This window comes from Carassius carassius, chromosome 24 (genome assembly GCF_963082965.1).
Source record: "Carassius carassius chromosome 24, fCarCar2.1, whole genome shotgun sequence".
Taxonomy (NCBI): Eukaryota; Metazoa; Chordata; class Actinopteri; order Cypriniformes; family Cyprinidae; genus Carassius; species Carassius carassius.
Window position 1 is genome coordinate 18,687,590 of NC_081778.1, and position 13,314 is coordinate 18,700,903.

General features: G+C 36.3%; 1 protein-coding gene across 2 annotated transcripts in view; it reads left to right on the plus strand.

Moving 5' to 3' along the window:
- Positions 1–13,314, plus strand: part of LOC132103085 (polypeptide N-acetylgalactosaminyltransferase 1-like) — a 111,036-nt gene that overhangs the window by 44,638 nt on the left and 53,084 nt on the right. For both annotated transcript variants that reach the window (XM_059507900.1, XM_059507901.1), the window contains exon 2: positions 660–779. The gene's annotated coding sequence lies outside the window, so the exon portion shown is untranslated. The remainder of the gene's footprint in view (positions 1–659; positions 780–13,314) is intronic.

Sequence of the window (13,314 nt, forward strand, 5' to 3'; positions counted from 1 at the left end):
ATAGGGACAACCCTTTTAGACCATTCGCCCGGGCATGCCAACCATTTTCCTGTCGTTAAACTAGCAAAAGGGAATTACGTTATGAGACATTTTGATAAACAACAGGCAATGAATGTTTTATTTTCTCTTTCATTTTCTCTCTCTATATGTAGATATATAGGTTGTATATGTTTGTTTTCTTATACTTATAGTCCACATAAAAATTATGGGTGGAAACTGGGACTGAACTTGAATTTAAACCTGAAATTATGTAGTTTTTAGTATTTTGAAGAATTTAAAACAAGAAATGTATGTCTTTAAAATGTAATTTAAACTTAATTTTAATTGAAATTTATATTATTATATTTTAACTAAAAATTGCATTAAATGACGAAAAATGCATTTGCACAAGTCGGTTTAAGATTGCACACAAGACTTTTGAACCCCACTGTACTTGTAGTAATAATGAATTCATTTAGATGAATTCTCATTTTAATCATATTTACTCAACACTTACAAGTTAGCATTATTCGCTGACAAAATGTAGATTTATGATCATTCACAAAGATTATCAGCTAATGTGATTAAACAGCCTAGTGGCCTGACACTGTTAAATGCTGTTATTGTAGAGTTACTGTTGCACGGTCTAATCTCTCTAACGCTTGTTTTGTATGTTACAGGGAGCATGCATGAGTAACAGGTTTCTGTGGCGGGACCACAGCTCCTCCCCTCATCTGGAGCCCCTGTGCTGTATGATACGAGGCCGTCTTCCTTCATACACTCTGACCTCAATTCAACAGGTATGCACTGAATATACAGCAGTAAATTATGTAATTATGTGATTATGGTTAGTCTCTTTATGATTCATAGTGTGAATTAATGTCAGCTCTGTTTTCCTCACAATGCATGATTTATGTAGCGTGACAACGAAGCAGTTTGCATAAACTTTCAGTGTCTGAAAGCGAAGAACTCTATAACAGTCCTTCCGCATGTAATGTGATAGCATTTTTTTTAATTTACGTAAAATGGGTGTTGAACTATGGCCACTTGGTAGCTCTGTGGACTTTTAGACAGCAAGTGATAGTAAGTTAATAGCTTTCTGTGGGGAATTATGTAAAAAAAAAAACTCAGACTCCTGTCTTGCTAGGGTTAATGTTAAGGTTTATTTAATGTCACTCAATTAAATAATATTTTTAGTTTCATTTTTTCTTTTTTCTTTTCATAATTTAACAAAATTACAGCTTAATTGGAAATGATGGGCCATCTTATTCTGTGCTGTGGAAATGATGTGGATCGATCATCATTTACATATTTGTCCCCAAAATATGGTTAAGTAGGTACACACACACACACACACACACACACACACACACACACACACACACACACACACACACACACACATACACACACACACACACACACACCAGTGGTTATCTGAGCTGTAAACTTGCAGTCTGAAATGAATTTATAAAGAAACTGTCCTAATAAAATATTGAGCAGCACGCTAATAATGATGATGTGGGTCAATCATAATTTAAAAATGGACATTTTCAAACATAATTTTCAAACAATGATTATTGAAATAGATTGTTTATTTTACTATTTTACTTTACTGTGATTTTAGCAGTAGCAATTTAGTAAGCTTAATAATTTAAGTCATAATGTTTTAAGATATAAAGTGGGTCAAGATAAAAAAAAAAATATATATATATATATATATATATATATATATATATATATATATATATATATTCATATAAAGCATTCAAAGTAGCGAAATATAATAGGTAGGGGAAAACCTTTTTTTATAATGTGATCTTTGCATAACAAAATGAAATCAAAAGGTTCCCTGAGTTGAAGAGACACCAGATTGGAAACTGTTGTTATATTTTCGGCAGTTTGTTGTAATGTGGGTGTCTCTATAGCTCTGTAAACTTTAAATAGACAGTAATGCTTGTTAATCTGGGTTACACTATAAAATGGCTGAATGATTGCAAATTGAAGTATTTAATTGTACTTGCTGTTGCTGTCAGGCTTTGCATTGATAATCAATTTGTGTTTGTTTTTTGCATTGGGTGCAGTTTTTGCATCACAGCTCCCTCCATCTCTGTCACCCTGTTTCCCGCTCTTATGTGTCTTTGTGTGTGTGTGTGAGTTAGGGCTGCACTATGTGTCGTTTAAGCATCGATATCGCGATGTACGAATCCACGATAGTCACATCGCAGGATGTGCGATGTAGGCTGTCGTAGTTGATCCGTTATTCATTAACTGTACGTATGGGCCAGCTGCTCCCCGGCCCTTGACGAATGTGATTCGCAGATTAATTGCACAGCTTAACCATCATAGAGTGAAAGTTTATCATTTGCATGTGTTTTTAAGTCCTGTCAGTTTAATAGGGTGCATATAAGAACGAGCAGAGAAAGAGAGAGAGAGAGAGAGAGAGAGAGAGAGATAGAGAGAGAGAGAGAGCGAGAGAGAGCTCCGGCTGCGCGTACACGCTCACCTTCACCGTCTTCAAACAACACGAGCGCTGTCTTGCTCTCTCTCCCTCGCCTCGGGCATTTTAATCACAATCAATTGACACAATGGTGTCGAAAAAACAAAAACAAAAAAAAACCTATCCAGTGATGAAATGTTTTCTGTGTTGTCAAATCTTGTGCGATATCCTAAACTGCAGAGATAATTACACAATGTGTGCCATAGATGTCCGATTCGCGAACTAATGATTCCTTTGAAACGATTCAATTTAATAAATGGTTCAAACAACCGACCTGTCCAACACTGAACTCACGACACGTCTGAATTGGTGTATTAAAAAAATCTGTAACACTTTACAATAATGTTCTATTTATTAAACTAATTAACTACATTATTTAACATTTACTATTACTAAACTGCACTTCTACAACATTGTTAATTTCAACATTTAGGCTATAGCCTTCGTTGTTGAAATCAAAAGTTGTACAGTATTTGTTAACATAGTTAATGCACTGTGAAGTAACGTTACCAAACAATGAACAGCTGTGTTTTTTATAAACTAAGATAAACAAAGATTAATAAATATAGTAACAAAAGTATTGCTCGTGTTAAGTTCATGTTAGTTAATATGCTAACAATTCAAACCATATCCTAAAGTTACTAACAAATAATTAACTCCAATTTGAATAATACTCCGATGTTTAAATCATTTAAAATGAGAATGTAAGTGTGCTTTTTTTTGTTTGTAAGAAAAAATTAAATTAGATTTCATATCGCAATATATATCGCAGAAAAATAAAATATCGCAATGTCATTTTTTCCCAATATCGTGCAGCCCTAGTGTGAGTGTAGCTGTGCTGGTTTGAAAGAGCCTGTGCTCAAGGCATGTAATCATCTGTGAGAGGAAGAGAAAGTTTCAAACATAGGCCTGGGGGAAGTGCAGTTGTACCTAGGGTTGGGTATCGATTGGGTTTTTTATAATACTGGTGCCAAATCAATACTTTTAAAACAGTACCGGTGCCTAAGCCTTAGCTCACTGTCACTATAGACAATACAATAAAATACAACCAGCATTATAGTGTTTTGTGGTGCTACAATGCTGCTCGTTGGCAAAAGTCACTTCCTATTGTAAAAGCGATGCTATTTTTAAAGCAGCCGAGCTACTGTCACACACTTATGCCTTGTTATGATATGTAATATTGGAACCACAATAAGCAAATTTAAAAATTGTAAAACTTTTAAAACGGTACCGGTGCCTAAACGGTGCCTGAACCGATACTTAAAAAAAAAAGAGCCACAAAAAAACTTGTGAAATGTTCTTTAGCACCATAAAATGTAGTCAGGGTTCTGCTATGGTTTAGCATGGTTTCCAGAGATCTGGAGCTGATTCGGGGTAGCTCGGTGGTTTGTGACTGTTGTCTCGCGGCGCGCTGTCTTTTAAGGGGTCGTTCACATATCGCGTCTTTTGCGCGCTCAAGTTCGTTATTTCCAATGTAGGCGCGCGGTATGCATGCTCATAATGGAAGCGACGCGGTCGCGAAGCACATGCGAAAACAGGCGCGTCCGCACCGCATTGTGTTAGAGTAAAAACATCTAAACTTTTCAGAGAGCCGCAAGCGCACCGCGGGTCATGTGACAAGAACTAACCATTCAGCTTCATCCTATCCCGTAACAACGTTGAAAGCTCAGCTAAGATGAAGGAACTGCTGATCATAGCTGTATATGGATTGCCATTTTAAAAATAAATTTAGTAGCAGAGCTACTGCAAGCGAATTTTAGTGCTGCAAATCCATTTATCCTTTGCTGAAATTTCTGCGTCTTCATGGAGAGAGCACGTCATGGTTGCTTAGCAATGGCAGATGCCCCAGGGGCGCAACTGCCCAAGCGCTTTGGAAAGAGGGAGAAAGTGGTGCGACTAGCGTTTTCCACGCGTTTTTAGACGCGATATGTGAACGGCCCCTAACGCGTGTTCGAGACCCGTGCCAACACAGACTTTATTTTTTATTTTATACCTACTTCAGCCGCTACGGGTGATCATACCAATAACTTGTAATCTTTACAAGAATATCAGAATCATGCAATGAGCAAGTCTGCGTTTATTAGACACTTAATAATATCACATCAGTTTGTTCCATCACATCTGCAGCAGAGACCTGAACCAGGAAGTTGGTCGCCAGATCACACGGTAACCAGTTCAACCGTAACACTGGAGAGCGTCAAGATGTTTTCCTCTGAGGTGCTCGTGCATCGCAGTTGTGCTGCCGTTGTACACCATATCGGTTGTAAAAAGGGTACAAAGGGCCATTTTATTTGGCCTCTGTTTAAAGTATTCCCATACTTTTGATAACAGTGGTCTCTGTTTTTGTGATAGAATGCAACTTTCTCCATTCCCAGTATTCCATTAAGCGAGATGTAAATAGTGTGACGCGTTGACGCATTTCACGCATGTCGACGTATTTTTGTAGTCGATGTAATCGATGACGTCGACGTGTCGTTGCAGCACTAATATATATATGGGTCCACACACACATGCGCGCATGCGTGCGTTTACTTAGCTGTCTAAATGGGGACATTACATTACATAGACCATAGACTGTTCTTTTTATATGCAGATAGTTATATATTATATTAACGTAATCCTAACAATAAAAAGGTATTTTTTTTACTTTTTACCCATTTTAATAATAAAGACACCCAAGGGGAGTTGTTTTGTAAATTTTGTCAGGTTTAGTTCACTTTTGGGTACAAATTTGTCCCCAAATATGCTTAAGTAGGTACACACACACACAAACACACACACACACACCAATGGTTATCTGAGCTGTAAGCTTGCAGTCTGAAATGAATGTGTAAAGAAACTGTCCTACTAAAATAACGACAAGGAAACACATTTTTCTATTGAGTTGCACGCAAATAAACAAAACATACATAGCAACCAGTATTCCCCAAACAAAGGACTCTTATGAGATAGTTAATGAGTCATTCAGAAAGTCTCACCATCTCATGAGTTGCCGATTTGAATCAGTATGACAAACTCTTATTCTTACGTAATTGCAAATTATGATCATCATGTTCATTTCGAAATAAAACCAGGTTTGTGATACTTAAATCGTTGTGACAATGTAGTTAATATAGTTAATGATTCACAATAAATCAGTAACCATTTATTAAAATAATCAAATTCAATTAAAAGTAATGAATACTTGTATTCAGCAAGATTTCTGTTCATCAAAGAATACTGTAAAAAATGTATCAGAACTGTTTTTAACACCTATAATAAAAATGAATGTTTCTTGAGCAGCAAATCAGCATTTAATAATGATTTCTGAAGGATCATGTGACACTGGAGACTGGAGTAATGGTGCTAAAAATTTTGCTTTGCCATCATAAGAAACAAAAGTTACAGTTTAAAACATTTATACTGTATTTTGAATCAAATAAATGTACAATGAATATATATATATCAGTAATTCATGTCAGCATATGTTTTTCCACTACATTAACTCATCAAATTAATTTTCAACTAGAATTAACTTTCACAGCCAATTTGATTATACTTCAAATTTAAAGCAGCAACTGAACTTAAGTTTGAAGTAGGAGGAAATTTTATTACAGTGAAGCCTTGGTGAGCATAAGAGATTTCTTTTAAAAAGTCAAGTAGTCAGGTAAGTACACTTATAAGTGTCCAAATGCACCAGTTCTTTACACATAAAGAGTGTTTGCTTATTGCCTCAGCTCACTGTCACTATAGACAATACAATAAAATACAACCAGCATTGTAGTGTTTTGTGGTGCTACAATGCTGCTCGTTGGCAAAAGTCACTTCCTATTGTAAAAGCGATGCTATTTTTAAAGCAGCCGAGCTACTGTCACACACTTATGCCTTGTTATGGTATGTAATATTTGAACCACAAAAAGCAAATATGAATAGCCCAGACAGAAATGACTTCCACACACTGCTTGAATGTCTCTATAGAGCAGGAGCTGGACGTGCTCTGCAGGAGTCATTAGGAGACTGAAGCTTGCCGTAATAACTGGTTTGGGTTTGTTAAACAGCCGCGATTCTTTTGCTGTCATTCACCGAGTGTTCATTATGCAGGAGCTTATCTCGCTTGTGTGTTAATTATCAAACTAAGTCTGGCAGCTCCGTCTCGCTCTGAGTTGGATTTTTCCTTTGATGTTTTATCATTACACACACCCATACATAGTCATAAACCTCCACATCTTGAACATTTTTTAACACCTCTTCTAAATACGTGATGAATTATTATTACAGGAAACAAACATTTCTCTCATGATCACGGGTTTGCTCCGTGACACTCTCCTATCTCTCTCTCTCTCTATCTCTCTTTATCTGTCTTTCTCTCTCAGACGTGGAATCTGTCCATATCAGTCATAGTATTTAGATTGTGTTTCTGATGTTTCTGTGAGCTTTATTCAGTTGTGTATTTAAATGTCTGTTACAGGCCTCTTTGTGCTTATTGTTCTATCTTTTTCGAAACAGCTCTGTGAATTGTTGATAATTGGGGTTTGTGCTAGCCGGAAGAAAACAGCACCTTTCATGAAGTGTTTTTGCTGAGTTACATGAACTACTCCACAATTCAGACGTTTGTTGAAGAAGACTCTTATGCTCACCAAAGCAGCATTTATTTGGTTAAAAAATATACAGTAAAACAGTAATGTTATAATGTTATATTTTTAAAAACATTTTTAATTCCAATATTTTTAAATCCTTTTAAAAAAAAGCATTTATTTGAAATTTTTGTGACACTGTAAATGTCTTTACTGTTACTGTTGATACTCTGTCTGCTTCATACATAGATAATATATTAGTTAGATATATTAGCAATATATGCATAGATAATATATTAGTTACAATTTATTATTACGATTTTAGTACAGGCTTTACTGAAGCAGTCAGCAGTCAGCCCACTTCACACATCTATCCCAATAAATCTTTTCATCCACACTTATGCAAAACGATTGTTTGAAGCGCTACAGGTGTTTGGGATGTAGTGGTTTTTGTTGCTATGTAGTGCTTTAGTAGGAAGAGCATGTATGAGAAGGATATGTTTTAGCAAATGTGAGATATTTTGACATTATCATTATGCACATAGATTTATTTTTAACCATTGCTATTGCATAAAAAATAATTGATTAATGAAATTCTGGTTAGATAATCTTGACAATGTTACTGGTACCAAGTAAGATGTGATTTTCATCTGTAGTGTCTTTCTTGCGACACAATGCCAAATTCATTGTAATTCCTCATTTTTCAAGATTGATGTTTCTGGAGAAACGCTGAAATTTGATTCTGGCAGGGAACTCTATTGATTGCTTTTTCACACCAGTAACAAGAAGCTTTTCTTTTTATTTCAAATTCTGTTGAAGATAGATAAACGTATGACACACTCAGCAGGTTCTGATGTCCCTGACCTTCCCCATTACATGACTGCCTTTTGTTCCTCTGGAAGATATTGAAACGGAAGTTAGTGAAATGTAGCAGTTGTGTGTGTCATGTACCCTACACTGACTGCACAACTGTGCTACATGCACACCCACAATCAGTGAAGTGTTAACTGTGAGTCTTTAAACCCTAAATTTGAAAAATCACACAATGGAAACTATGATATGTGAAGTGCACACTTTGCAGCAGGAAAAGCCCTTTTGAGTGGTAGTGTTAATTGTATATAGTGTGTTAAATGGCGAAGTATTTAGTACAGTATTGACACTGAGGGAGTTTCTTGCCAAGGCTCTGTATGAATAAAAAAGATAATAAGAAAGTTGAATGAGTGTCTTTCCAGTTAGAAGAACATTTAACATTTGAACCAATCTTGATACACAATTTCAAAAACACAATGCTCATGAAACAATGCATCACATCTGTGTGTACACATTGACGAACATTTATAAAATAGCCAAGACTAAATCCAAGAATACACAGCTCTTCAGTAGACAGGCTAAATATGAATAATTTTTATGGCACAGTTATCATAGACCTGCAGATTATGTAAAATTGCAGAATCACTGATCACAGCAGGCAATTCTGAGTCACTTTAACTGCTATGGAATTTAACTCTCTGCATCTCTGAATTCACTGCCACTAAAAAATATTATAGCTAAAAATTTGAAGATAATAAAATCCTCCATCCCTACACTAGTTATGGCCCTTCTTACTAGATCTTGTGATATGTTCCCTCAGTGCGCATGATGCATATTTAACCTGAACTGACAAGCAAACCAATTGAAAAAGACATGAATCACATCATACACGGATCATATGCACACTTCAGTCAGACAAAAATAGAGCTGTTTGTGATTTCTTTAGTACTCCCTGCTCAGAGCGTTTGGCCGCTGCATGCACGCTGTTCTTCAGTGCGGCGTGGATTTGCGCTCTTGCGGTTAGCATGCATGTTGAGTTAAAATCTGATGGAGCATAGCTCGTTTGATTTTTAGGACCCATTCATACTGTAATGGAATCAACCTTGTAATTCATTTATCTGGCTGCTGTTTGGGACGGACTAATCTAATATGCATAATTCAATGTCGTACTGAAGTCAAAACCTTTACAAATGTGCAAATGGACTCTTGACTGTAGTAAGTATAGATGTTATCTTAAATTTTTCATGAATTGAAGAAAAATGTTGCTGTGTGGGTAAGATGTGCGTATTTACAATGTCAAATTCTTTCCGTCTGTCTGTCATTCGAGCTATCATTCTTCATTCTCTTATTCATTTTTTTCTTTCTTTTGTTCTGTCTTTCTGTCAGTATATCTATAGTTATTTCTCCCCGTCTGCCTGTTGTTCTGTCTGTTGAGTTTTTCTGTTATTATATATCAGTTTTTTTAATGTATATTTGGTATAAAAAGTCCATGAGACGAGATTTCACAGATATCATAATATCGACTGACATTTTCTAGTTTGTGTCTGAAATTGAAGAACTTTACTTTCACACTTTGAATGGGAGATAACGGAAGTGGAGGCGTAGAGAGAAAGATGGAGGGACTGTGAATAGGAAGAAGGAGATGCTGTAGGGGTTTAATTTGCTTTTCTCTAACAGATGGCAACAGCCAAAGAAAGTTAATTACCCTCCCTTCTCGCATCTCAAAGTGTGTGCTTGATGCGACCAGAGGTGCGAGCAGGTTTCTGCACCCATCTGTTTTCCTGCCAGCCAGGGCTGTTAAAGAGGCTCTCTGCTTTAGCTTGCAACTGCTCTTTCTCTTTCACTTGTTCTCTTCCTGTGTCCCTTTCTTTCCCCTATGTCTGTCTGCTTCTCTCATGTTTCATGTTGTGGATTTGTTTGTGGCTATCTCATATTTCTCTAAGTGTGTGGCGTGTTGAACAGGAATCCACCCCACTTCTCTGTATGTGACACATAGGTTGTGTGCTTGTCCATATGTCTCAGGATTATGGAATTACATTTGTTTCAATAATAATGAACGAAACTCTATAAAACTGAATGTAACTTTTTCAGAAACTATTAAAAATATGCCATTACAAAAGAAGAACAAAATAATGAAAACGAAAAAAATTAACTCAGTCGCACAAATTTAACAGGCTCTTCAAATATGCTTCATTCTTTGTTAATGTTTTTCAAAGATTAGTTTTCGCTAATCGTGGATTCTGAATTCATTGCCACAGATTTCGCTTACGTTTCACAGTTTTTCGTTTGGTGTTTTGACACAAACCTCTCGTGGGGGCGGGCTTAACAGTGATCTACTCTGATTGGATAGTGAGCTTTTGATGGACAGGTGCTCTCTGACTGGGAAGTACAGACGCCACTCAGTGGCGCACATATAGGAAAGCTCTCGTGATTGTGATTTGTATTAGTAAATATGTAAATAATATTTGACCTTCGATCGTCTCAGTCTGTAAAGATGAGCTCTTGTCCTTCAAGGCAGCCTGAAGTAAGCTTGTGTTACTGAATAACAATAATAACCCGCAACAAACTGTAGCACACTGTAACATGAAAAACTTGAATTGATGTTATTGGTTACTTCAGTAACACAAGCTTACTTCAAGCTGCCTTGAAGGAAAAGCGGAGGAGGAAGATGACTCCGCTCCGTCTCCTGAAAGCTCATCTTTACTGAGACGATCGAAGGTCAGATATTATTTATATATTTAGTAACACAAGGCACGACGTATTGCATACAAATCACCGCAAGAGCTTTCTTTTTCTTTTTCTATTTTTATTAATGCAGAGAACAAAAACATACAAAGGTATAAACATACATCACATAATATCCACCAAAAAAACCCAAAAAACATAAAGAATAAAAAGAGGGCCAAAATCTAAACAAAATTAAACAAGGAGATCAAAGGCAGAGCAAATCTAACAGTCCTTATAGCTTTCTTAATGGACACTGAGATTACATTCAAATAGTTTTCCATTTCTTTTATGAAAACAGAGAAGACAGGTTTACAGTTGGAGAATTTGCATTTGTGAATGTGAAATTTGTTTAGGAATTTTTTTAAATTAATAACAAAAAAAATATATTTTCGTTTGTGGGGTCAGAGTCATAATACCCAAATATAATGTTTTTCATATGAACTGAGAAGCCTGGCAAAATCTTACAGTTGACAAACACACCAATATCATCCCAAGGTTTCTGAGTGTAGTGACATGACCAAAATAAGTGTACAGTTCAGAACTCGAACAAAAAGAGCATGTAAGAAAGATCAATGTCAGATTTAAATCTTTGTATACACTTCTTTATAGGGTAGAACCTGTGTATGAGCTTAAAATAAATGTCTTTCACTTTGTCTGTGAAAAAGAATTTTTTGCGGTAGAGACCAGATTTAATCATTGCGAGAGCGTTCCAATATTTGCGCCACTGGGTGGCGTCTGTACTTCCCAGTCAGAGAGCACCTGTCCATCAAAAGCTCACTATCCAATCAGAGTAGATCACTGTTAACCCCGCCCCCATGAGAGGTTTGTGTCAAAACACCAAACGAAAAACTGTGAAACGTAAGCGAAATCTGTGGCAATGAATTTAGAATCCACGATTAGCGAAAACGAATCTTTGAAAAACATTAACAAAGAATGAAGCAAATTTGAAGAGCCTGTTAAATTTGTGCGACTGAGTTCATTTTTTTTCATTTTCATAGTGTTTTTCTTCTTTTGAAATGGCATATTTTTGATAGTTTCTGAAAAAGTTACGTTCAGTTTTAAAAAGTTTTGTTCATTATTATTGAAACAAATGTAATTCCATATAGGATCAGATAACAGCATGAATATTGCATGAGATGAAAACATGTTAAGAATCCCTTGCAGGAAGTAACACAGGAAGTGAAACTCAGAAGCATAAAAGAACAATCACAGTCCCGCTCTGATATTTGCTGATTGTGGTGTGTGTGTACCTTGCAGGTGCAATACGTGCATTGAGCAATTAATGTTATACTCTACAGTCCCAATCAAATAATTGTTTTACATGGGGACATAACTGTCATGTCAGCGTTAACAGGTGCTACTAGAGATTTTATTGCGGTCTGAATTGGTAATGTATGTGTGAAATTATTTGGCTGAGTTTAGCTTTGTTTTTGTTTATAAAAAGACCAGTGTCATGTGGTACTTTAAATTGTGTCCGAATTGTCTGTATTTGCATGCTGTGCATTTGCATTGAATGAATAAAATTGTGTCACTATGACCTCAGATGACCTAATTGCTGTCCTGACACACAAGCTTTATCATGGTATCATGCAAATGTTCTTTTACATAAGTCATCCTTAGAAACAATTACTGTCCAGTGCTTGTAAGTATTGCAATGGTATTTGTCCAAGGACGTGTGTTTTGCCCATATTGGTGAATTGGACAACAGGAATGTGCATAAGACAAAAGGATGGTGATGAGAGATTTTATTCAAATTGTTTTTAACATTGTTTAGGTAGTCAAATGTTGTTTGTAATTTTTATGCATACAGTGACATGTACTGCTTGGTATTTTTTATGTGATATTTAGGCTAAACAAATCTTAATTTTCCTAAGCACAGTATCACAGACTCATGGATTTTAGTTTTCTCTCACAATGTGAAAAACATTAGTCACTGCTGTACTTTGATCTTGTCACACAGTTTAATGAGCAATTTCTCAATGTTTGTCCTTCCCCCAGTTTGTTTTTGTGGACGGAAATGGCATTTTCTCCCCTGTTCTTCATTTGTAATATTTATTATTAGCTCCCTTTACTCTGGTTAATGTTTCTAAAGTGGAGAAACCCCAGTAGAACAGTTCATTTTATTATTTTCATTATTTTGGCTAGTTTAATTACTATTTGCTAGTAAATTTCACAAATTTACAAAAAAGGAACTGTAAGTAACACAATTCAACATGACATTTTCAAACAGAAAGACTGAAATAAGTTTTCTTGTCAAATGTATTAATCTTTTACGACTTTTACAGTGTACTTCATTCTTGAAAGGACCCAGAACACTGGAGTAGGACACAATTTAATTTTCTTTAAATAATGCTGTAACTTCATAGGGCTATATATAATGTCTCATTCAGGCTATGTTTGTATTTGTGATGTCAGACTTTGCCATTTTAAACCGATGCACTAGGGATATGTGTCTGTTTTCATCTCTCAGGCCTGTGCTCACTCGGGTGTGTGTGTGTTGTCACAGTGATGAATGTCTGGCCCTGCTGGCAGGGGCCAGAGCCTTTGGCGTTGCCACTGTGATGGACAAAGGCCACCAGAACAGTGGTGTAACTGCTGTGCCAGTCATAACCTTGAGCTCACACACACACACACACACCACACACACACACACACACACACACACACACACACACACACACACACACACTCTGACTGCTGGTGAGACCCCCTCAGAGACATCAGATGCCAGAGGTTTTTGGCAAG